Genomic DNA, 26,989 nt, shown 5'->3' with positions numbered 1-26,989 from the left:
ATGTAGCCAAAACAGGGAGGAAAACAACAACTTGTAAAAGATCATGTGTTACTAAGTCAGTTCATTCATTTATTCAACCATTCAATCAGCATAAACTCCAAGCACTGTGTGGGAGGTCAAGAACATGGCGATAAATGAGGTAGGAAAACAGTACCACAAGCCATACCCCTGGTCAAGTCTTCTCCTGGTTGGGTGCTGCCATCTCAAAGGAAAGGTGGGGCTGAGAAGGCTGTACCCTCTCCAAGCCTACCTCCCACCCCTTCTCAGCCCCACTAATAGTAATGCCACTTTCCCTTCCTCTTCAATTCTCTACCTTCTACCCATGGGGCTTGGCTCCTCCCATCCTCCCATCCACCTTCCCCCAACTACCAAGATAGTCTTCAAACCATAGTAATCCCAAGCAATCTACTTCTGAGGCTGAGTTTTGCAAATAATTCTATGGGAGCGAGGCAGGGGGTGATTTCCAGGACCCGAAGAAGCAAGAATGGGGCCTGTTTGTGGAATGAGCAAATTGAATGAATAGTAACACTTTGGTTGTATCTCTTAAGCAAAATAAGCTATAATTAGAATTTTAATAGGCCAGAAATTAAAGGAGGTGTACAAGGCAGGGCAGAAAGGAGGAGCAAGAACCCTTCAATTCCCATCCTCCGAAGTGGTTAAAATCCTGCTGTCTAAAGTCCAGATTACTTGGGTTCAACCAGGCTTTTCCATTTGTCACTTGAGTGACCTAGGACAGATCCTTTCAGATACCTCTCTGTACCTGTTTCCTTATTCATAAGGTTGGAGGAATAGTTATTCACAAGGTTACAAAGATAAAGCCCTGGGAGCAGCACCTCGCATGTAACAAATGCTCTGTGTGTTAGCTGAACGCGTGATTTGGGACCCCTCTGCCATTGTGACAGTCAGGACAGGCCTGCCCACTTCCCCCAGCTCTCTTCTGCAGCTCTATTCCTGGTGGTCCGTGGGTAGCTCTTGGACAAAACTCAACATACCCAGTCTCCCAAGACTAGCAACAATTCCTAGTTACAACAGTTTAAATTCATGTTAAGCTGAAAAAGGAAGTCTGCGTCAAAGGAACAAATCTGCAAAGGTTTCCCTGGTCCAATTGTAGATCACCTCTGAGGTTATTACACAGAGTACTTTTATACCTCCTTTTTTTTTTTTTTTTTTTTGAGACGGACTCTGTCGCCCAGGCTGGAGTGCACTGGCCAGATCTCAGCTCACTGCAAGCTCTGCCTCCCGGGTTCACGCCATTCTCCTGCCTCAGCCTCCCAAGTAGCTGGGACTACAGGTGCCTGCCACCTCGCCCGGCTAGTTTTTTGTATTTTTTAGTAGAGACGGGGTTTCACCATGTTAGCCAGGATGGTCTCGATCTCCTGACCTTGTGATCCGCCCACCTCGGCCTCCCAAAGTGCTGGGATTACAGGCTTGAGCCACCGCGCCCGGCCTTTATTCCTCTTTTCTAAACTTCCTGCTTCTAGATGAGGCCTAGGGAACCTACTGCTGCATTATAAAGCCCATTTCAGTGCCTTTCTGCATCCCTTGGCAACCCTCCTAGAATGTGGAAGCAGCTCATTTAAAAATAGAACGCTTTTTTTTTCTTTGGTCCTTCTACACTTAGTAGACAGTGTACTAAGTGGAAAAATAGTCATCCTAGTCTTTCCTCCCATTTTCTTCCCTTCTTTCTGCCCCTCCTCTTTTCTTCTCCACTTTTTTTTTCTTTTTTCCTCTGCTTCTTTAAATCCCTCCCTATGGGTCAGAATCGAGCTCATTCTGTTCTGGACTTCATTTTGTTCTGAACTATATAGACACAAGCCTAGGAAATGGTAGTTTCTTTTCCGAACTTGGTGCATGGCTGAAAAATGAGACAGAAGGGGTTCCTGGGCAAAGAACAGGAAATGAAGAGAAAAGGAACTGGCTCTGGGAAGGGGCTTAGAGACATTTCCCAAGTTGATTAGTTCGTTACTAGCAATTACTATTCAGCCTCCCACGAGTGGCCAGATTTAGATTCTCTTAGGATAAAATTCATAATGCTAGATCCAAGCATTTACCTGGTCTTCAATGCAGTGTATTTTATCTCTGGATTTCTTTTCTCTCTCTCTCTCTCTCTCTCTCTCTCTCTCTCTCTCTCTCTCTCTCTCTCTCTCTCTCTCTCTCTCTCTCTCTCTCTCTCTCTCTCTCTCTCTTTCTTTTTTTCAGAGTCTTAATCTGTCGCCCAAGCTGGAGTAAGTGGTGAGATCTTGACTCACCGCAACCTCCGTCTCCCAAGTTCAAGCGATTCTTCTGCCTCAGCCTCCCGAGTAGCTGGGACTACAGGTGTACACCACCACGCCCGGCTAATTTTTGTATTTTTAGTAAAGTCGAGGTTTCGCCATGTTGGCCAGGCTGGTCTCAAACTCCTGACCTCAAGCGATCTGCTCGCCTCAGCCTCCCAAAGTGCTGGGATTACAAGTGTGAGCCACCGTGCCTGGCCTTATCTCTGGATTTCTAGTCAGAGCCAACATCAACTTCTTTTATATTATTTATTGTTAAATACATGTCTGATGTTAGCTCCACATATGATTTATTTTGTTGGTTGTTATTTTCTGAGTCATAAAAGGAAGGGTTCCAGTGTTCAGGAAGTCCAAAATGAATGAAATTTGCTTGACTGCTTAGCAACCTCCTATCTAAAAACCAATTTTTTGAGCTGGGTGTGGTGGCTCTTGCCTGTAGTAGTCCCAGCTACTCAGGAAGCTGAGGTGGGAGGATCCTTTGAGCCTAGGAGTTCGAGGCTGTGATGAGTCATGATCATGCCAGTGCACTCCAGCCTGCGTGACAAAGCAAGACCCCCTTTCAATAATCAATCAATCAATCTTTCTGTGGTTATGCCCAAGGACCAGGTACAGGATAGGAGGTTGCCCTGAAGCTACAGATACCCTATTTTATGTTAGCTATAGACAGGCTATGAATAATATTTACGAGGAAAGAAAATAGTTTTAGTTTTTTAAAAAAATTAAATATGTCTTCTTCTTTGGACTGTCATACTTTTAGTTTTTAACCATAGTTTATTTTGTATAGGTTGATGTGAGGAACACCTTTAAAAAAGTGTTAACTCTGTGGTTAAAAAAATATCAAAATTGTCATTCAGCTTCTTAATTTCCTAAATTAGCCTCTGAATTTGATTGATTGGCTTACTTTGAGTTAGTGCTGAAAACTGAACTGCATCTTTGCCAATTCAGACAGCAGTATTGTGACTTGATATCTTTTTTTTTTTTTTGAGACAGGGTCTCACTCTGTCACCCAGGCTGGAGTGCGGTGGGGTGATCATAGCTCACTGTAGCCTTTGCCTCCCAGGTTCAGGTGATCCTCCCACCATAGCCTCCCAGGTAGCTGGGACTATGGGTGCACAACAAAGCCCAGTGAATTTTTTTGTAGAGATGGGGTTTCACCACATTACCCAGGCTGGTCTTGAACTCCTGGACTCAAGTGATCTGTCTGCCTCGCCCTCTCAAAGTGCTGGGATTGCAGGCATGAGCCACCATGCCCAGCTGACCTCTTCATTATTTATGGAGTCTATGCCTCTGGGTGTATTAGGGTGCTCATTTCAAACAATCAAAAGGAATTATTTGATTCCTTTCATAATTACCCCAGTCTTAAGAAGACTAAGAAAAAAATAGTTTGTTCCACAAGTGTGAAGAAGAAATTCTGAAATTAGAAGGAAAATTTGCATGAATGCCTTTTGTATCTGCCTCTTTACATTTTGGTAAATTTCAGCAATCAGCTGGGTGCGGTGGCTCATGCCTGTAATCCCAGCACTTTGGGAGGGCAAGGCAGGCAGATCACTTGAGTCCAGAAGTTCAAGACCAGCCTGGGTAATGTGGTGAAACCCCATCTCTCCAAAAATTTTACTGGGCTTTGTCAGGTAGATCACCTGAAGTTAGGAGTTCAAGGGCAGCCCAGCCAACATGGTAAAACTCTGTCTCTACTAAAAATACAAAAATTAGCCAGGTGTGGTGGCGTGTGCTGGTAATCCCAGCTACTAGGGAGGCCAAGGCAGGAGAATCACTTGAACCTGGGAAGCAGAGGTTGCTGTGAGCGGAGATCGCGCCATTGCACTCCACCCTGGGCAATAAGAGCGAAGCTCTGTCTCAAAAAAAAAAAAAAAAAAAATCAGCAATCAGAAGAAAATGTCCGCCTACTCTACATTATATCTACTTTCTCAGGTTCCTTCTCCCTTAATGGTTGCTCCTTCTCCCAGACCTCTTATCCTTGGGGTGCCCCAGGGCTCCTTCCTTGACCCTGGTCATTATCTGCTTTCATTTGCTCTGTTACCTCATTGATTTGGGGGATTTTACCTTTCTTTCAGGAATGCCAGCGTATTCAAGAGTGAAGCAACCAGATGTTTCCCACTCTGAAATGGCTCAGTTAAACAAACAAACAAAAGCGTGTATAAATAGACAAATATGGCTGGGCATGGTGGCTCATGCCTGTAATATCAGCACTTTTGGAGGCCAAAGCGAGAGGACTGCATGAGCCCAGGAGTTTGAAACTAGTCTGGGCAACAAAGTGAGAACCTGTCTCTATTTTTATTTTTAAAAGATAGAGAAATATAGAGCTAATATGGCGAAATGTTAATAATTGTTGAATGAAGGTAGAAGGTATATGTACTAAATGTATGTACATTTGTGTATGCTTGAAAACGTTCGTATTAAAAGGATGGAAAAAAGTGAGTAACTATTATCTATCTACATACTTACAACTCCCAAATTATGTCTCCTGCTCACACCTCTCTCCTGAACTCCAGATTCACATATCCACAGCCCACTTATGACCCCATTTGGATGTCAAAGCAGTGTATCCAAAACTGAACTCCTGATCTATCCTCAAGCCTGCTGCATCAGCAGCTTCCCCACCTCGGCTGATGACAACTCCATTTTTTGTAGTTGTTCAGGCTTCAAACCGTGGAGTCACTTTAACTCTTCTCTTTCTCTCCCAGTCCACATGCTATCCCTCTGTAAATTCTGTTGGTTCTGTTTGCAGAACGCATCCAGAATGTGATCCCTTTTTACCCCTGCCACTCTGCATGCTGGTTTGAACCACTCCCAGCTCTAGCCTGGATCGTAACAGTAGGCTCCCACCTGTCCCACCTGGTCTCCTTGTTTTTGTCTTGTCCCCTTCAGTCTATTCTCAACAGGGAAGCCAGAGAGATCCCCCCCCTTTTTTTTTTGAGATGGAGTCTCACTCTGTCACCCAGGCTGGAGTGCAGTGGCGCAATCTCAGCTTGCTGCAACCTCTGCCTCCCGAGTTCCCACCATTCTCCTGTCTCAGCCTCCTGAGTAGCTGGAACTACAGGCGTCTGCCACCATGCCCGGCTAATTTTTTTTTTTTGTATTTTTAGTACAGATGGAGTGTCACCATGTTAGCCAGGATGGTCTCGATCTCCTGACTTTGTGATCCGCCCGCCTCGGCCTCGCAAAGTGTTGGGATTACAGGCGTCAGCCACAGTGCCTGGGCCCCTTTTTTTCCCCCTTTTTTTTAAAGACATTGTCTTGCTCTGTCACCCAAGCTGGAGTGCAATGGCATGATCTTGGCTCCCTGCAACCTCCACCTCCCAGGTTCAAGCGATTCTCCTTTCTCTTGCCTCAGCCTCCCAAGTAGCTGGGATTACAGGCGCTGCCACCACACCGAGCTAATTTTTGTATTATCAGTACAGATGGGGTATCACCATGTTGGCCTGGCTGGTCTCGATCTCCTGACCTCAGGTGATCCACCCGCCTAGACCTCACAAAGTGCTGGGATTACAGGCATGAGCCACCACTCCTGGCCCACAGAGACCCTTTAAAATGAAAGCCAAATTGAGTTCCTCTCTGCTTAAAAGTGCTTTGTTCAGAGGAAGCACGGAAATAGTGGAAACTGAAATCCTTCAACAGCCCCAGGCCCTACCCAATTTCCTTGACCTTCCCACGTGGCCCACTATGCAGTCTCTTTGGCCTCTTTGCTGTTTCCGGAATAAGCCACTATACTGCTTTCTTGGGACTCTGTACAGCTGTTAACACTTGCTGGAATGTTCTTCCCCTAGACATTTACACTGTTTGCTTAAAATTAATTCCTAACAAAGCCTACCCTTAAGATTGCAACTTGCTTCTTCACACATGCCAGATCCACCTAACTTTGATTTTATTTCATTATAGCACTCACCACCTTCTAACACATTACCTGATTTCCTTATGCATTGTTTCTCGTCTGTCTCCTTCACTTGAATATCAGCTTGGTGAGGATAGGGATGTTTTACTTGCTGTTACATATCATGTGCCTAGAACAGTACTCAGCTCAGTGTGGGGCCTGGCATGCAATATCTGTGGAATGAATGAATAGGTACACTTTGGTTGTATCTCTTTAGCAGAAGGACTTATAATGATAACGTTTATAGGTCAGAAATGAAACTTGGCTGGGCGCAGTGGCTCACGCCTATAATCCCAGGATTTTGGGAGGCTGAGGTGGGAGGATGGCTTGAGGCCAGGAGTTCGAGACCAGCCTGAACAACATAGTGAAACTCCATTTCTACAGAAAAATCAAAACAATAGCCAGGTGTGGTGGTGCACGCCTGTAGTCCCAGCTAACTTGGGAGGCTGAGGTGGGCGAATTGCTTGGGCCTGGGAGGTCGTGGCTGCAGTGAACTGTGATCATGCCACTGCACTCCAGCCTGGCCAACAGAGTGAGACCCTGTCTCAAAAAACAAAACAAAACAAAAGCAAAAACAAACAAACAAAAAAATTAGGCTGGGCGCGGTGGCTCATGCCTGTAATCCCAGCACTTTCGGAGGCCAAGGCAGGTGGTGCAATTTTGGCTTACTGCAGCCTCCGCCTCCTGGGTTCAAGCGATCCTCCCACCTCAGTCTCCTGAGTATCTGGGACTACAGGTGCATGCCATCAGGCCCAGCTAATTTTTTGTATTTTTAGTAGAGATGGGGTTTCACCATGTTGACCATGCTAGTCTCGAACTCCTGACCTCAAGTGATCTGCCCCCCTCAGCCTCCCAAAGTGCTGGGATTATAGGCATGAGCCACCACGCCTGGCCTCAAAACTATTTTTTTTTAACAGAAAAGATTGTTTGCACTCAGATTAGGACTGACTCCACAGGAGTCATTTCACTCTCAGAGGTGCAAAACACTGCCCAGAGGTACTTGGCCCCACACCAAAACAGCAGCTGGAGCCAAGCCTCAATTAAGACAGTGCTTGCTGTTCCAACAGTGAAACACCATCCCAGGCATCACACTAGCCGGGAGAGCTAACCACTGCTGGATCAAACTTTTAAAATCCAGAATCCTGAACTATACTTTCCTTTCACTCCAGTTTGTTCTTTTTTTTTTTTTTTACTACAGTGGTACCAAGCTGTCTGTGAATGGCCTCTTTTGTGAATGATTTCATTGTTCTTTTTATTCTGTTTGTTGCAATTCTTGGAACTCCTATCAATTCAGCTGTTTCATTGAAACTTTGTATTTCCTTAAAAGAAAATGACACAACTCATTAGAATCAGTGTGGGTTAAAATCAGAGTAAGAATAATCTCCCTTTGACCTGGCAAAATTTAAACAAGTGTCCTATGGGATATGAAGACGTATCTTTGACATCCACTTTTTTTTTTTTTTTTTGAGACAGAGTCTCACTCTGTCACCTAGGCTGGAGTGCAGTAGCGGGATCTCAGCTCACTGCAACCTCTGTTTCTTGGGTTCAAGCAATTCTCGTGCCTCAGCCTCCCAAGTAGCTGTGATTACAGGCACACGCCAGCACGTCCGGCTAATTTTTGTATTTTTAGTAGAGACAGGGTTTCACCATGTTGGCCAGGCTGGTCTTGAACTCTTGACCTCAAATGATCTGCCTTCCTCAACCTCCCAAAGTGCTAGGATTACAGGAGTGAGTCACTGTTCCCGGCCATGAAACCCACTGTCATTAACACCCACATCCTCTACATTCCATGGCAAGCCAGGTTCTTCCTAAATGTTGTTAGCCCCTCGGACTAGTACGAAAATTTACTTTTTGACAATATAGTAGATTTCTCCCAACCTTTCTTGGCTGACTTCTTAAAAAGCAGAAGCAGAGTTATCATCATGCTCCCAGGAAGAGCTATTTATGTAATGCAACATAATTATTTTCTATAGCAATTCTGCTGGTAAAAATAGCCTATTCTAGAAGGTAGCTCCTCTTTTTTTCTAGCTTGACCATGTTTATAGACATGTTAAATGCCTTTCTTAGTGTCTCAATAATAAATCTTATAGATGTATTTATTTATTTATTGTTGAGACAGGGACTTGCTCTGTCACCCAGGCCGGAGTGCAGTGCTGCGGTCACAGTTCACTGCAGTCTTTACTTCCTGGGTTCAAGCGATCCTCCCACTTCAGCCTTCCTGCCACCAACACACCTGGCTAATTTTTATATTTTTTGTAGAAACAGGGTTTTGCCATGTTGCCCAGGCTGATGTCGAAATCCTGGCCTCAAGCAATCCACCCACTTCCCAAAGAGCTGGGATTACAGGCATGAGCCACCATACCTGGCCAATCTCGTAGCTTTAAATGGATGAAAAGCCAATGGTTCACAGGTTCATCTGATCCCTTTTACTTCCTCTCCTCCCTTTTGTTGGTGTATGAAAATTGGTAAATTCAGAGAGAAAAGACAACTAATATAAGGCACTAAATGGAAATGAAAGTAAGTTGAACAAAGGATTAAAAAAAAAAAAAAAAGACTGATTCCTGAAAGAGAGAATGATAGAGCTAATGTGCCAAAATATGAACAATTGGTGAATTGGGCAAAAGGTATCAGAGAGCTTTTGTAGAATTCTTGTAGCTTTTCTGTAAGTTTGAATTACTTAAAAATAAAGAGTTAAAAACATGTCTGATCTTTTTGGGCTAAGTATTAGTAAATAAGGCATCCACATCTGGTAGCTGCTGGGGATACAATGACGAATGATGTACAGATCTTGTCCACATATTATTCACAATCTAGAAGGAGAGAGAGACACGTAAATAAATGTCTCAAGATTATGAAGTGGGGCTCCTTCGTTTCAGCATCCACTGTGGTACCAGTGAACAGATAATCAGTTTAACAAAGTCAGCTGAAGCTAACAGTCCTCTCTGCCTAGGGGGAATTTTCGAAGGGAATGGGAAAAAACCTGTTTGACAATTCTTAGACTCCTCAGTTCTATCAAGGCTATAGAAAGGGGAGAGAGCCCAGTCCCTGAGGGAGGAGAGCTGGAATGCCACCTTCTTAATCCCACACTTGTAGAACAATGCCAAGAGGATACCTTGGAGAACCTAAAATGTGTTTCTTCAGAGGGGACAAACAGAAAACCAAAAATAAAATGGCAGGTGTAAACCCTATTTTATTATTGAAAATAAATAGTCTAAAGACAGCAGTTAAAACACAGAATTTGGGCCGGGCGCAGTGGCTCACGCCTGTAATTCCAGCACTTTGAGAGGCCAAGGCGGGTGGATCATCTGAGGTCAGGAGTTTGAGACCAGCCTGGCCAACATGGTGAAACCCCGTCTCTACTAAAAATACAAAAATTAGCTGGGCATGGTGGCAGGTGCCTGTAATCCCAGCTACTCGGGAGGCTGAGGCGGGAGAATCTCTTGAACCAGAGAGGCGGAGGTTGCAGTGAGCCGAGATTGCGCCATTGCACTCCAGCCTGGGGGACAAGAGTGAGACTTCGTCTCAAAAAAAAACCAACCAAACAAACAAATAAACAAAAATCACAGAATTTGGTCTGGGTGTGGTGGCTCAGGTCTGTAATCCCAGTGTTTTGGGAGACTGAGGCAGGAATATCGCTTGAGGCCAGGAGTTTGGGGTTACGGTGAGCGCTGATTGCCCACTGCACTCCAGCCTGGGTGACAGAGTAAGACCCTGTCTCTCAAATAGTAGATAGGGAAAGGGTAGACCCTGTCTATTATTTTCAACCTGTACCAGGAAAAGAGAAACCCCACTAAATAAAAATGCTGACATTTTATGGATATTGGTAGTATTAAAGAATTATGGGGGCTGGGCGTAGTGGCTCACGCCTGTAATTCCAGCACTTTGGGAGGCTGAGGCAGGTGGATCACCTGAGGTTAGGAGTTCCAGACCAGCCTGGCCAACATGGAGAAACCCGTCTCTACTAAAAATACAAAAAATTAGCTGGGTGTGGTGGCAGGCGCTTGTAATCCCAGCTACTTGGGAGGCTGAAGCAGGAGAATCACTTGGGAGGTGGAGGTTGCAGTGAGCTGAGATCACACCATTGCACTCCAGCCTGGGCAACAAGAATGGAACTATGTCTCAAAAAAAAAAAAAAAAAAAAAAAGGATTATGGGCCAGGCACGGTGGCTCCTGCCTGTAATTCCAGCACTTTGGGAGGCCAAGGCAGGTGGATCACCTGAGGTTAGGAGTTCGAGACCAGCCTGGCCAACGTGGTGAAACCCCATCTCTACTAAAAATACAAAAATTAACCAGGCATGGTGGTGGGCGCCTGTAATCCTTGCTACTCGGGAGGCTGAGGGAGGAGAATTGCTTGAACTGGGGAGGTGGAGGTTGCAGCAAGCTGAGATTGTGCCACTGTACTCCAGCCTGGGCAACAGAGCAAGACTCCAGGAAGCAGAGGTTGCAGTTAGCTGAGATTGTGCCACTGCACTCCTGCCTGGACGACAGAGTGAGATTCTGTCTCCAAAACAAAAACGAATAAATAATAAAAATAAGAATTAAAAAAGAGGCAAAATAAGAGCCTAAAAATATACTACCAAGGTAAAAGGTAATACCAAAAAGCTACCTGGTGTCTGGCAGAAATTTGCAAGAGTGTTATTGTATAACAGGGGTTCACAAACTTTCATGTTCCTAGAAATCACCTGGGGATTGTGTTAGTATGCAGATTCTGATTCAACAGGTCTTGGGTAGGCCTGAGAGTCTGCATTTCTAATAAGCTCCCAAGTGATGCTGACGCTGCTGGTCCAGGGACCTCAGTTTAATGAGTAAAGTAGAGGACATGTGGGCCATGGTATCTGTCTTACTTGATAACCCCTCATAGCTGAAACTGATCATCCTCCTCCATGGTCCTCCATTCAGGACTTTTGTGAGGAGTAGAGAGGGGAGCATATTTATTGGCCCCACAGTGGGTTTCTGACTCAAGGAGAACTCTTCCACAGGCTAGGCTTCAAAATACAAGATGCCGGGGCCTAAGGCAGCTATGATAATTAGCTGGGCCACCTGGACCAGGAATTTGCACGAAAGCACAGGCCAGGCACCAGAGGCAGTGACTATAACTCCCAAGAGGCCAGATAGGCTTAATAGTTCCATTCATTGTGTGTGTCCAAAACACTCCCTCCCCTTTTCCTCACATAGTCTGGATACATTCACTCACTCATTTCTTCCTTCAGCAAGTATGTATTGAGCATCTATTCTACTGGAGGCACAGTTCTGGGCTCCAGAGATACAACGGAGAGTAAAATAGGCCCCTCATCTCAGGAAGTTTGCATTCAGACTTTTTAGACAAACTGGTGTGTGAATTATATACACTTCCAGGTGATAAAGAAAGTGAGAGGTGAATGAAAATACTCTTGAATTTTTTCACAATTATACTTTGGAGCAGGGGTCGCCAACCCTCAGGTTATGGACTGGTACTGGTCCATGGCCTGTTAAGAACTGGCCTGCACAGCAGGCGATGAGTGGCGGGCAAGCAAGCAAAGCTTCATCTGTATTTACACTCCCTCCCCATGACTGGCATTACCACCTGAGCTCTGCCTCCCGTCAGATTAGTGGTGGTATTAGATTCTCACAGGAGCATGAACCCTATTGTGAACTGTGCACACAAGAGATCTAGACTGCATGTTCCTTATGAGAATCTAATGCCTGATGATCTGTTACTGTCTCCCGTCACCTCCATATGGGACTGTCTAGTTGCAGGAAAACAAGCTCAGGGCTCCCACTGATTCTACGTTATGGTGAATTGTATGATTATTCATTATGCATTACAATGTAATATTAATAATAGCAAAAATAAAGTACACAATACATGTAATGTACTTGAATCATCCCAAAACAATCCACCCCCCATTCTGGTCCATGAAAAAATTGCCTTCCACGAAACTGGTCCCTGGTGCCAAGAATGTTGGGGCCTGCTGCTTTAGAGGGCATTTATCTTTAAACAACATTATCTGAAAATGGCGTGGGATAAGTTGTTGGTTCCCACTTTAATGATGAGCTTTTTTTTTTTTTTTTTTTTGAGATGGGGTCTTGCTCTGTCGCCCAGGTTGGAGTGCAGTGGTGCGATCTGAGCTCACTGCAAGCTCCACCTCCCGGGTTCACGCCATTCTTCTCCCTCAGCCTCCTGAGCAGCTGGGACTACAGGTGCCTGTCACCTCGCCTAGCTAATTTTTTTGTATTTTTAGTAGAGACAGGGTTTCACCATGTTAGCCAGGGTGGTCTCAACCTCCTGACCGCGTGATCCACCCGCCTCAGCCTCCCAAAGTGCTGGGATTACAGGCATGAGCCACCGTGTCTGGCCAATGCTGAGCATTTTTTAAGTTCTATTGTAGGATACAAAAGAAAGTCACATACTTATATTGAATGTATGAACTTATAAGAAAGACTACAAGTCTTTTTCTATGGCATTTAGTAGGAAGATGACAAAACTATGCACATATTTTAAGACCTGCAGCTTTCTTAGCAGTGTTTTATAAAGTAATAGTTAATGCATAAAATGGAGCAACTAAAAGCATTTGGAATTCTGACATTCCAAACCTGTCCTTGTTTTCCTTTTTTTTTTTTTTTTGAGATGGAATCTTGCTGTGTCACCCAGGCTAGAGTGCAATGGTGCAATCTCAGCTCACTGCAACCTCGGTCTCCCGGGTTCAAACGATTCTCCTGCCTCAGCCTCCTGTGTAGCTGGGATTATAGGCACACGTCACTATGCCTGGCTAATTTTTGTATTTTCAGTAGAGATGGGGTTTTACCATGTTGGCCAGGCTGGTCTTGAACTCCTGACCTCAAATCATCTGCCCACCTCGGCCTCCTAAAGTGCTGGGGTTACAGGTGTGAGCCATGGTGCCTGTCCTGTCCTCGTTTTCTACATGAGGAAGCAGTAAAGTACAGCAGTTAAGAACGTAGGTCTTAGTGTCAAATATACTTTGGTTCTAATCTCAGCCCTGCCTCTTGGGAGCCACGTGTCCAAGGGAAAGTTACTTAACCTTTCTGAGGCTCATTTTCCTCATCTGTAAAGTGGAAGTAGTAATAATAATAATAATAATAATAATAATAATACCACCTTCACAGGATATTATTATAAGGGTTAAATAAAACAATCTGTGTGTAATTCAGTATCTACTGGCTTTTGTGAATTGCTGTACTCATAAAGAGACTCTCAGACTGGGCGCAGTGGTTCATGTCTGTAATCCAAATACTTTGGGAGACTGAGGCAGGAGGATCAGTTGAGGCCAGGAGTTTGAGACCAGGCTGGTCAACATATCAAGATCCTGTCTACAAAATTTTTTAAAAATAAAAGGTTAAAAACATAAAAAATGAGAGGTTCTCTCCCCCTTCCCTCCACAGTGACCCTGCATTACTATTTGGAATAGCCAAAGGAGTGCTTCCTAGTGCCCTGCCCCTGCCGCCCACCTGCATCTTCTCCAGATTTGGATCCTCTTCGTCCACAGTTGCTGTCTGGGGCCTCATGGTGCTACACTTTGATTCCCTACCCTCAAGCTGTGGTCTCTGGGTACGCTTAATGCTTCCAGGTCTCAGAGTCCAAGAACAGTGCTGCGACAAACAGAAGTGGGAGAAAAGAGCCTCTTCCTCTTCCTTCTCTGTTATTGACAGGTCTCTCAAAGACCCTCTTGAATAATTCCATCAACGTCTGCCTCTAACCCTCGCAAGTGAACTCAAAACCAGTCCAAGGAAGGAGGTAGGATCCTTTTGCTCTCCTTCCATTCTCCAGTTCCTTAACTTCAGCTTCTCCCCTTCTCTGAACGACCTCAGTGAGTTCCTGTGGGAATGACTTTCTCTCCACATTCTCAGTTTCAAAATAAAAACATATATGAATCCATATATGTTAACTGATACTGACTTGGGTGTAGGGGTTCATGGTAGAAAAAGGGTGTCTATGCCGTCTATAGCAACCAGACAACAAATGCCCTGACTTATATGCGTTTAAATATTGACTGCACTTCATCCCACATGACTCGAGTGACAACTCTTTTGCGACTTTGAGTAGTACAGAGAATAATTTTGTGCACACTGCACTCTACTAGAGACACACTCAATTTTTTATGTTACCAACAGAACAAGTCAATTTCACAGACGTAGTGTCAAATGTTTATTAATAAGATTTTGTGCAAAGGAAAGAAATGGGGTGCTGCTTGTACTTTGCTTTCCCAGTCGATGAGAGAAACAATATTAATTCTCAGCTCCTAATGATCTGAATGATTTTTGAGGTTAATGAACTAAATTCAAGGTTGGGACTCAGAAAAAAAGAATAAAGAAGGCCAATTTCTTCTGAATGTCAGAATGAGATCAGTGAGTTCCCGTGGGAATGACTTACCTAAGCAATTGGACAGAAATCACTGGATTGACTATAGTGCAGTCCAACAGGGCATTTGGAAACATATTAGACTAAAGTCTAAGAACAGTGAGTGTGTCCATGCATATCACACAGAAAAGAGCTTTTGGTGAATGAAATATTAAGGTTGCATGTTTAGTGTACAGTGTATATTGCCGAATGTTTGATTTGATTTTTTTATTGTGGTAAGATACATATAATGTAAATTTATCATTTTAACTAGTAAGTATACAGTTCTGTGGCATTAAGTACATTCCTATTGTTGTACAAACCATCACTACTATCCATTGCTAGAACTTTTCCATCATCCCAAAGAGAAACTCTATACCCATTAAAAGATAACTCCCCAAACTGGGCGCAGTGGCTCATGCCTGTAATCCCAGCACTTTGGGAGGCCGAGGTGGGCTGATCACTTGAGGCCAGGAGTTTGAGACCAGCCTGGCCAACATGGTGAAACCCCGTCTGTACTAAAAATACAAAAATTAGCCAAGCGTGATGGCAGGTGCCTATTATCCCAGCTACTTGGGAGGCTGAGGCAGGAAAATCGCTTGAACCTGGGAGGTGGAGTTCGCAGTGAGCCGAGATTGAGCCACTGCACCCCAGCCTAGGCCACAGAGCAGGACACCGTATCAAACAACAGCAACAACAAAGATAACTCTTCATTCCCTCCTCCCTCTAGGCCCTGGTAATGACCATTCTACTTTAGTTTCTATGAATTTGACTAATCTGGTACCTCATATAAGTGGAATCATACAATATTTGTTTTATTGTGTCTGGCTTACCTCACTTAGCATAATATCTGCAGGGTTCGTCCATGTTGCAGCATCTATCACAATTTCATTCCTTTTTAAGGTTGAATAATATTCCATTGTATTTATATGTACCACATTTTCTTTTTTTTTTTTTTTTTTTTTTTTTTTTTTTTTTTTTTTTTTTTTTTTTTTTTGAGGCGGAGTCTCGCTCTGTCGCCTGGACTGGAGTGCAGTGGCCGGATCTCAGCTCACTGCAAGCTCCATCTCCCAGGTTTACGCCATTCTCCTGCCTCAGCCTCCCGAGTAGCTGGGACTACAGGCGCCGCCACCTCGCCCGGCTAGTTTTTTGTATTTTTAGTAGAGGCGGGGTTTCACCGTGTTAGCCAGGATGGTCTCGATCTCCTGACCTCGTGATCCGCCCGTCTCGGCCTCCCAAAGTGCTGGGATTACAGGCTTGAGCCACCGCGCCCGGCCATGTACCACATTTTCTTTATCCATTCATTCATTGATGGACATTTAGGTTGAGCTCACCTTTTGGCTACTGTGAATAGTGCTGAAAGGTATATTTTTGACTCATGGAGGACTTTTCAGTCATCTCAAAGTACTTTGAAAATACCTTTTTTTTTCTTTTTTTTACACGGAGTCTCACTCTGTCACCCAGGCTGGAGTGCAATGGGGCGATCTCTGCTCACTCCAACCTCTACCTCCCAAGTTCAAGTGACTCTTCCCCGTCAGCCTCCCGAGTAGCTGAGATTACAGGCACCCACCATCTAATTTTTTTGTTTTGTTTTGTACTTTTGTAGAAAGGGGATTTCACCATGTTGGCCAGGCTGGTCTAGAACTCCTGACCTCAGGTGATCCACCCGCCTTGGCCTCCCAAAGTGCTGGGATTATAGGCGTGAGCCACCACACCCAACCTTGAAAATAACTTTCGTATGAGGAAATTAAAAAGAATTCAAGTAAATTTCCCAAGATAATGTGGAGTTTTTATAATTAAGAAAACATTAAAGGTATTATAAATCTAAAAGAAACAGAAATTATTGAACGTGTTAGAAAAATATGAAGAAATAGCATTCTATATATCATAAGTGAGTAGAAGAATGCAAGCCTGTTATTAGGTCTATGCATCATACAGTTCAAAGATTGCCCTTGGCTGCCTGCCTGATTTAATAATTCTATTTGCATTTCAATGTGGCCAGAACATGGGCAAGAGGGACAATTTTGATCAAATTGTAGTCTTCCCAGGCCAGGCATATCATGTAATCCCATGCCTGTAATCCAGCACTTTGGGAAGCTAAAGGGGGAGGATCACTTGAGCACAGGAGTTCGAGACCAACCTGAGCAACATAGTGAGATGCCCCTGCCATCTCTACTAAAAATTAAAAAAAAAAATTACAGTGTTCCCTTAATGAAAAAATCTTGTCTTTTCCTTTCTATATTAATTCCAGTTCTGAGTTGTAGCTTTCGACCTTCAGATAAAAACTGAATTGAGTTTGGAAATATGTTAGAAAAAACCCACTAAAACAGTGTTTTCAACTGGAGAACTGTCTGAAGCATTTGGCAATGTCTAGAGACAGTTTTGGTTGTCACAACTAGGGGAGTGTGACTAGCATCTAGTGAATAGAGGCCAGGATACTGCTAAACATCCTACAATGCACAGAACAGCCCCCACAGGAAAGAATTATTCAGCCCAAAATGTTAGTGGTGGCACTGTTGAGAAACCCTAATTAAATGAACAAAGTATATCAAATACATATAATTAACCCAGAAAGAATTGGTATTTGAAAAAAGATGATAGCTGGGTATGGCAGCTCAAGGCTGTAATCCCAGCACTTTGGGACAAAGTGGGAGGACTGCTTGAGCTCAAGCGTTCAAGGCCAGCCTGGGCAACATAGTGAGACCTTGTCTCTACTAAAAATAAAAAATAAAAAAAGAGGCTAGGCATGGTGGCTCATGCCTGTAATCCCAGCATTTTGGGAGACCAAGGCGGGTGGATCACCTGAGGTTGGGACTTCAAGACCAACCCGACCAACAGGGATAAATCCCATCTCTACTAAAAATACAAAATTAGCCGGGTGTAGTGGTGCATGCCTGTAATCCCAGTTACTCGGAAGGCTGAGGCAGGAGAATCGCTTGAACCCAGGAGGGGAGGTTACAGTGAGCCGAGATCATGCCATTGCATTTCAGCCTAGGCAACAAGAGAGAAACTCTGTCTCAAAAATAAATAAAATAAAATAAAATAAAATAAAATAAAATAAAGGCTGGGCATGGTGACCCGTGCCTGTAGTCCCAACTACTCAGGAGACTGAGGCAAGAGGATGGCTTGAGCTCAGGAGATCAAGGCTTCAGTGAACCAAGCATCCAGCCTGCTGGGCGAAAGAGTGAGACACTGTCTCAAAACCAAATCAAACCAAACCAAAACAAAACAAAACAAAAATGCAGAGTTATTACACATAACTGCACTCCAGCATGGGTGAGAGCCTGTCAAAAAGAAAGGAAAAAAGAAAGGAAGAAAGGAAGAAAGAGAGACAGAGAAAGAGAAAGAAAGAAAAGAGTTGATCAAAATGAAGCTAAATTCCAGTTCTCATAGAGGTGTTCAGTTCAGCTGGTAATAGGGCTCCAGTAGTTCGTCGTTCGTTCGTTCGTTCGTTCGTTCCTTCCTTCCTTCCTTCCTTCCTTCCTTCCTTCCTCCCTCCCTCCCTTCCTTCTTTACTTCCTTCCCTCCTTTTTTCTTCTTTCCTTATTTTTTTCTCCCTTTCTTTCTGGTGTAGTGATATGAGGGGCACATATACCATCTGCACTACTCATTTTGGAGTTCTATCATTAATTTTAAAGTGGTAGGGGCTGGATGCAGTGGTTCACAACTGTAATCCCAGCACTTTGGGAGGCTGGGGCGGGCAGATCACCTGAAGTCAGGAGTTCAAGACCAGCCTGGCCAACGTGGCTCTACTAAACCTCGTCTCTACTAAAAATATAAAAATTAGTTGGGTGTGGTCGTGGGTGCCTGTAATAATCCCAGCTACTTGGGAGGCTGAGGTGGGAGAATCACTTGAACCCAGGAGGCGGAGGTTGCAGTGAACCAAGATCACGCCACCGCACTCCAGCCTGGGTGTTAGAGTGAGACTCCATCTCAAAAAAAAGAAAAAATTGGCCGGGCGCAGTGGCTCACCCCTGTAATCCCAGCACTTTGGGAGGCTGAGGCAGGCAAATCACAAGGTCAGGAGATCGAGACCATCCTGGCTAACACATTGAAACCCCATCTCTACTAAAAATAAGAAAACTTAGCCGGGCGTGGTGGTGGGCACCTGTAGTCCCAGCTACTCAGGAGGCCGAGGCAGGAGAATGGCGTGAACCCGGGAGGCAGAGGTTGCAGTGAACCGAGATTGCACCACTGCACTCCAGCCCGGGCGACAGAGCAAGACTCCGTCTCAAAAAAAAAAAAAAAAAGAAAAAAGAAAATACTAAAGATGACAACCCAAAGACCAAAATCTGCATGGTTCCATCTGGGGACTTAGGTGAGGTTATTTTTAAGTTTTTTTTTTTTTTAAACTGAGTTATTATTTTTTGCGGCCATTTAATTTGAAGGAAAACAAGGGCCATTATGGCCTTGAATTTTATCTCAGAGTTATTCAAATCCCTCTTTGGTCCCAGGAGAGTAAATTATAACAGAAAAGAAAAAAAAAAACCTCCTAAATAATTGGGTCGTCATGGCTTGGATCCATGTGAGCTCTTCTGGGACAAGATTTAATCACTTCATAAATTGCGTATGTTGATTGTGTTATAAATAATAATCCTGTGTGCCTCATTAAGCCCCAAATGCATGTTCTTGCGTGAAATGCATTCCTGTTCTTGCCAGCCTGACTAGATGCATTGTCCATGGAGTTCCGTCTTGGGAAACAGGTGCACCTGGCTCCATATTAGCCAGGTGCCAGATGTCTCAAGAGCAGTGAATTTATATGCTCATCAGTTTTGACAACCCATGCACTACATTAACTATCTAGACTTCTCTCGTTTAACTCCCACCTTAACTGGAGGGTCAATTAAAATTAATAAAAATTACTGGATAGGAAAAGTAGCTTGCCTCCTGAGACTTGGGGCAATGTGTCTTATGCTACATTTAAGACTTGAGATGGAGTTTTACAAAATGCAAGCCTGTCCTAATTTCTTCTAACAAAACTATTTAAAATATATTTACCTTGAGCCAACTTTTTTTTTTTTTTTTGATGCAGCAATGCAAAATAAACCATTGGCTGGGTGAGGTGGCTCACGCCTGTAAACCCAACACTTTGGGAAGCCAAGGCGGGTGGATCACCTGAGGTCAGGAGTTCAGGAACAGCCTGGCCAACATGGTGAAATCCCGTCCCTACTAAAAACACAAAAAAATTAGCCGGGTGTGGTGTCATGTGTCTGTACTTCTAGCTACTTGGGAGGCTGAGGCAGGAGAATCACTCGAACCCCGGAGACGGAGGTTGTAGTGAGCCGAAATTATGCCAATGCACTCCAAAAGTAAATAAATAAATAAATAAGTAAACAAGCCATAGAAGTAGAATAGATTTTTCTTTTTCTTTTTTCTTTTTTTTGAGATGGAGTTTCACTCTGTCACCAGGCTGGAGTGCAGTGGCGCAATCTTGGCTCACAGCAACTTCTGCCTCCCGGGTTCAAGCGATTCTCTTTCCTCAGCCTCCTGAGTAGCTGGGACTACAGGCGCGTGCCACCATGCCCAGCTAATTTTTGTATTTTTAGTAGAGATGGGGTTTAACCACGTTGGCCAGGATGGTCTTGATCTCTTAACCTCATGATCTGCCCGCCTTGGCCTCCCAAAGTGCTGACGTGAGCCACCGTGCCTGGCCCTAGATTTTCTTTTTTTTTTTTTTTTTTTTGAGACGGAGTCTCGCTCTGTCGCTTAGGCTGGAGTGCAGTGGCCGGATCTCAGCTCACTGCAAGCTCCGCCTTCCCGGGTTCACGCCATTCTCCTGCCTCAGCCTCCGGAGTAGCTGGGACTACAAGCGCCCACCACCTCGCCCGGCTAGTTTTTTGTATTTTTTAGTAGAGACGGGGTTTCACCGTGTTAGCCAGGGTGGTCTCGATCTCCTGACATCGTGATCCGCCCGTCTCGGCCTCCCAAAGTGCTGGGATTACAGGCTTGAACCACCGCGCCCAGCCAGATTTTCTTTTAATAATAAAGAAGGTAATAAGGAATTCACATCTGTTTTATTTTTTAAATTTAATTTAATTTAATTTAGTTTTTTTTTTTTTTTTTTTTTTTTTTGACAGAGTCTCACTCTCTGTTGCCCAGACTGGAGTGCAGTGGCGCTATCTCAGCTCACTGCAACCTCTGCCTCCTGGGTTCAAGTGATTCTCCTGCCTCAGCTTCCTGAGTAGCTGGGATTACAGGCACCCGCCACCATACCTGGCTAATTTTTGTATTTTTAGTAGAGACGAGGTTTTGCCATTTTGATCTCGAACTCCTGACCTTATGTGATCCACCCACCAGGGCCTCTCAAAGTGCTGGGATTACAGGTGTGAGCCACCGTGTCCAGCCCCCACCTTTTTATAGTGGTCACTTTATAAAAGATCTATTTATAGTAAAGTTGGACAATATGAAGTTTGCCTTCCTAAGACAGAGGCATAGGACAGTGCTAGTCAAGCTGGGATCCACTGACTAGTACCAGTCTGCAAATGGTTTGCTACTTGTCCATGATAATATAAACACAGAAATTGAGAGTAACTTAATATCTAGGTAGATTTATAGCAATCTAAGTATGTGATTCTTTTTCTAGTACTTTATTTTCATTTCATTTGGCAAAAGTGTTGGTTCATGTTGGACTGGAAATTTAAGAAGCTGATCCTTCTCCGAGAGAGTGTTGTTGTGGGTGCTGTTGTGGAGACTTCTTTCAGCACTATGCCATCTTCTCCAAGTAGCACTGTCCTCGTACATGTTTTCAGGCACCAGAATTATGCTGTTCTGTTCTTAACTGTTCTGCTTCAAAGTGTGAAGATACACAACAACCAGAGTTTTCACCTGCAAATAGCAGCTCCTCTGACAGAGAACCGATTTCTATTTCTTCTGTCCTTCTAGTCTCCTTAATTCAATTCCAAATGAGACTAATTTTCTTCCAGATCTTATGCCATACAAAAAAAAAAAAAAAAAAAGCCCATGGCTGGGCCTGGTGGCTCAGCTTGTAATTCCAGTGCTCTGGGTGGCCAGAGGCAGAAGGATCATTTGAGGCCAGGAATTCAAGACCAGCCTGGGGGCCGGGCGCGGTGGCTCAAGCCTGTAATCCCAGCACTTTGGGAGGCCGAGGCGGGTGGATCACAAGGTCAGGAGATCGAGACCATCCTGGCTTACACGGTGAAACCCCGTCTCTACTAAAAAATACAAAAAACTAGGCCGGGCACGGTGGCTCAAGCCTGTAATCCCAGCACTTTGGGAGGCCGAGACGGGCGGATCACGAGGTCAGGAGATCGAGACCATCCTGGCTAACACGGTGAAACCCCGTCTCTACTAAAAAATACAAAAAACTAGCCGGGCGCGGTGACAGGCGCCTGTAGTCCCAGCAACTCGGGAGGCTGAGGCAGGAGAATGGCTTAAAACCCAGGAGGCGGAGCTTGCAGTGAGCTGAGATCCGGCCACAGCACTCCAGCCTGGGTGGCAGAGCGAGACTCTGTCTCAAAAAAAAAAAAAAAAAAAAAAATACAAAAAACTAGCCGGGCGAGATGGCGGGCGCCTGTAGTCCCAGCTACTCGGGAGGCTGAGGCAGGAGAATGGTGTGAACCCGGAAGGCGGAGCTTGCAGTGAGCTGAGATCTGGCCAGTGCACTCCAGCTTGGGTGACAGAGCCAGACTCCGTCTCAAAAAAAAAAAAAAAAAAAAAAAAAAAGACCAGCCTGGGCAACATAATGAAATCCTGTCTCTACAAAAAAAAATTTTTTAATTAGCTAGGTGCTGTGCATGCATCTTTAGTCCTAGCTACTCAGGAGGCTGAGGTGGGAGGATCGCTTGAGCCCAGGAGTTCAAGTTTACAGTGAGCTATCATCATACCACTGCACTCCAGCCTGGATGACAGAGCAAGATCCTGACTCAAACAAACAAACATACAACAACAAGAAGTCATGCCCTGTGTAAGGGGTGTGTGATACTCTGGCTTGGCCCTCTGTTTAGAGAGGTACTAAGGAGTATCTTTTCTCTCTGGAGGCTTCATATTCCTCCCTTCTGTTCCAGGAGGTGGTATGTTTTTATCATTCTTGCATCAGAGATGAGTTAGGGCCGGGTGTGGTGGCTCATGCCTTTAATCCCAGGATTTTGGGAGGTCAAGGTGTGAGGATTGCTTGAGCCCAGGAGTTCAAGACCAGCCAGGGGAACATGGTGAAACCCCATCTCTACAAAAAATACAAAAATTAGCCAGACATGGTGGTGCTCATCTGTGGTCCCAGCTACTAGGGAGGCTGAGGTGGGAGGACAGCTTGGGCCTGGGAGGTGGAGGTTGCAGTAAGCTGAGATCTAGTAACAGAGTGAGACCCTGTCTCAAAAAAAAAAAAGAGGGGAAAAAAACACAACATATTAAGTCCTCTCTGGTCTTAAACTTTCCCCCTCTCTTCCCAGATGCATTTACTTTCATGAGGTTGGCAGGCACACTTCCTGTCTCTGTTTTTATACTTTCACTATTTTATTTATTTATTTGAACAAAAACTTACAGAGCACAATATCACTTTATTGCTGAATTACAAATCACTCCAAAACTTATTGGCTTAAAATAACAACAATTAATTGTATTATTATCTCTCACAATTCTCTGAGTTGGCTGGGCTCAGCTAGAAGGTTGTCTCATAAGCATGCGTTCAGATGGCAGCAGGGGTTGTAGTCACCTTGAACGCTTCTTCATTCATGGTGGGTGATGCTGGCTGTTGGCTAAGACCTCATCTGCGGCTATCAGCTAGAATACCCACAGGTAGGCCCTTCATGTGGCCTGGGCTTTTTCACAGCATGGTTGCTAGATTCTAGGAGGGAATATTCCAAGAGGAGTAGGTGGAAGTTGTATTGCCTTTTATGACCTAACTTTGGAAGTCACATGGCATAATTTCCACCATAATCATAGGCCCACCCAGATTCAAAGTCCCCTTCTCCTCTCTCTCTTTCTTTCTTTCTTTCTTTTTTTCTTTCTTTCTTTCTCTGGTCCAAAACTGACAGCCCCCATTTCTTGGTGAGATAAATATAAATGTCCCATTGTGGCCGGGTGCGGTGGCTCAAGCCTGTAGTCCCAGCACTTTGGGAGGCCGAGACGGGCGGATCACGAGGTCAGGAGATCGAGACCATCCTGGCTAACACGGTGAAACCCCGTCTCTACTAAAAATACAAAAAAACTAGCTAGGCGAGGTGGCGGGCGCCTGTAGTCCCAGCTACTCGGGAGGCTGAGGCAGGAGAATGGCGTAAACCCGGGAAGGCGGAGCTTGCAGTGAACTGAGATCCGGCCACTGCACTCCAGCCTGGGTGACAGAGCGAGACTCCGCCTTAAAAAAAAAAAAAAAAAGTCCCATTGTAAGAAGATGATGTACAATGAAAAATCCTACCATGGCAATCTTGGAAAATACAGAATGCCACACACACTTATTATGTGCTAGGTACTAAATGTTTTGCATATCCATAATCAAGATGTGGTACTATTTTGTATGTTTTTAATTTTTACATAAATGGCTTTATGTGGAATGTATTATTTTGTAGCACTTTTTGTTCAACTTATAGTTTTAAGCTCTAGCAAGCTGATACATGAGGGCAAATTCATTTCTTTCTCTTTTTTCTTTCTTTCTTTTTTTTTTTTGGAGACAAGGTCTAGCTCCATTTCCCAGGCTGGAGTGCAGTGGCACGATCTCGCTCACTGCAACTTCCCAGGTTCAAGTGATTCTTGTGCCTTTTGAGTAGCTGGGATTACGGTCATGCAACACTACACTCGGCTAACTTTGTATTTTTAGTAGAGATGGGGTTTTGCCATGTTGGCCAGGCTGGTCTCAACTCCTGGCCTCAAGCGATCAACCCAAATTGGCCTTCCAAAGTGCTGGGATTGCAGACCAAATTCATTGATTCTAATTTCTGCTTTGTATTGTATTCACAGTTGGATTGTATGATTTTTGCATTCGTTTGTAGGAATATACCACAGTATACCATGTGTTTATTCCCCATGTCCATATATCATCTTCATTTTTTTTTTTTGAGACGCAGTCTCACTCTGTCACCCAGGATGGAGTGCAGTGACAGGATTTCGGCTCACTGCAACCTCTGCCTGCTGGGTTCAAGCAATTCTCTTGCCTCCGCCTCCCGAGTAGCTGGGACTACAGGCATGCGCTACCATGCCTGGCTAATTTTTCGTATCTTTAGTAGAGATGGGGGTTTCACCAGGCTGGCCTGGCTGGTCTCAAACTCCTGACTTCGTGATCTGCCTACCTTGGCCTCCCAAAATGCTGGGATGTGTGAGCCATTTCACCCAGCCCCATCTTCATTTGTAAATGAAATCATAAACGGGTGCAGGGGCTCATGCCTGTAATCCTAGCACTTTGGGAGGCAGAGGTGGGTGAATCCCTTGAGGCCAGGAGTTTGAGACCACCAGGGCAAAATGGTGAAACCCCATCTCTACAAAAAAGAGTAGCCAGGTGTGGTGGCATGCCCCTGTAGTCCCAGCTACTCAAGAGGGTGAGGTGGGAGGATTGCTTTTGCCTTGGAGGTGGAGGTTGCAATGAGCTGAGCTTGGGCAACAGAGTGCGATCCCATCTAAAAAAAAAAAAAATACAAATCATACAGTACATTTATCCTTGATAAAACCTACAGTAAGTGTCAGCACTTTCCCATGCCACCAAATATTCTCCCAACACAAAATTTTTAGTGGCTATGTTGTATTCATCTATTGTTCATGTGAATAGAACATAAAACATTTAACTAAACCCTTAAACTTGAATTTTTAGGTTGTCTATACCTTTTTTCACTATTATAAATAAAGCCACCACAACTATCAGTACATACAAATATTTGTGTGTATATACATATACATATATAATTTTTTCTTTGATTCAAGGGTAGATTGATAGAAATGTGTGTATATTTTTATTGTTTCCTTAGGAAAAACTCAAATGGAATTATCGGATGAAAAGACATAATCAATTTTGATGCTTTCAATACATAAATAATGGGGGCTGGGCGCGGTGGCTCATGCTTATAATCCCAGCACTTTGGGAGGCCGAGGTGGGCAGATCACGAGGTCAGGAGATCGAGACCATCCAGCTAACATGGTGAAACCCCATCTCTACTCAAAATACAAAAAAGTTAGCGGGGCGTGGTGGTGGGTGGCTGTAGTCCCAGGTACTCGGGAGGCTGAGTTTAGGAGAATGGCCTAAACCCAGGAGGTGGAGCTTGCAGTGAGCCGAGATCGCGCCACTGCACTCCAGCCTGGGCAACAGAGCGAGACACTATCTCAAAAACAAAACAAAACAAAACAAAAATCCATAAATAATGGATCCACATTTTATTTATTTATAGATTGTAATTAATGTCAGAAACACCTGGGTATGCTCCACCTGACTGAAATAAAACAATGCCCATCAGCTGTAAGCTTCTGTGTGCCCTTCCCATTTGATATGATTTGGCTGTGTGTTCCAGCCCAAATCTCGTGTTGAATTGTAACCCCCAATGTTGGAGGAGGGGTCTGGTGGGATATGATTGGATCATGGGGGCAGATCTCCCCTTGCTGTTCTCGGGATAGTAAGTGAGTTCTCATGAGATCTGGTTGTTTAAAAGTGTTTGGCACCTCCCCCCACCCTTCCTCCTTCTCCAGCCATGTAAGACATGGCTTCACCTTCTGCCACAATTGTCAGTTTCCTGAGGCCTCTTCAGCCATTTGTCCTATATAGCCTGCAAAATTGTGAGTCAATGAAACCTCTTTTCTTTATAAATTACTCAACCTCAGGTAGTTCTTTATAGCAATGCAAGAACAGAGGAATACACCATTCCATCCCCCTTCCTTCCTCCAGAAAGCCCCACTATGCCAATTTTTTTTTTTTTTTTTTTTTTTTTTTGGTGGCACAGTCTCACTCTGTCACCCTGGCTGGAGTGCAGTGGTGCGATCTTGGCTCACCGCAACCTCTGCCTTATGGGTTCAAGCGATTCTCCTGCCTCAGGTTCCCAAGTAGCTGGGATTACAGGTGCCCGCCCCCACGCCTGGCTAATTTTTGTATTTTTAGTAGAGACAGGGTTTCACCACGTTCGTCAGGCTGGTCTCGAACTCCTAACCTCATTATCTGCCCGACTCGGCCCCCACAAAGTGCTGAGATTACAGGCATGAGCCACCACACTCGGCCATATGCCAAATTTTGTATTTATTATTCTCATGTACTTATAGAAACAAAATAAAAATATTTATCCTTTTCATGTATTTATATAGTCATATAAATTAAATCATACTATATGTATCCTTCTGCAACTTTGCTCAACATGATGTTTGTGAGATTTATTCATATTGACACATATAATACTAGTTTTTCACTTTCATTGCTGTGTAGTATTCCATTGTATGGATGTATGAAACTTCCTCTGCATCTATCTTTGCAATTTTTCTATACATTTAAAATTATGCCAAAATAAAAGTTTGAAAAATCCGATTGCAATGAAAAAAAAGTGAAATACAAAGAGGTGAGTTGATTGCTCAGGA

The 26,989-nt window shown here is 44.3% G+C and overlaps 1 non-coding gene across 1 annotated transcript; it reads right to left on the bottom strand.

Moving 5' to 3' along the window:
• Positions 1-7,084: 7,084 nt before the first annotated feature.
• Positions 7,085-7,281, bottom strand: LOC117063132. The gene has a single exon (XR_004428749.1). It is a non-coding gene; the product is annotated as a small nucleolar RNA SNORA74 (small nucleolar RNA).
• Between the last annotated feature and the right edge of the window lie 19,708 nt (positions 7,282-26,989).

Source organism: Trachypithecus francoisi, unplaced genomic scaffold (assembly GCF_009764315.1).
Source record: "Trachypithecus francoisi isolate TF-2019V2 unplaced genomic scaffold, Tfra_2.0 Lachesis_group17, whole genome shotgun sequence".
In the NCBI taxonomy this organism is placed as follows: Eukaryota; Metazoa; Chordata; class Mammalia; order Primates; family Cercopithecidae; genus Trachypithecus; species Trachypithecus francoisi.
The sequence above is the reverse complement of the archived record's forward strand: the minus strand, read 5'-3'. Positions and strand labels throughout refer to the sequence as shown.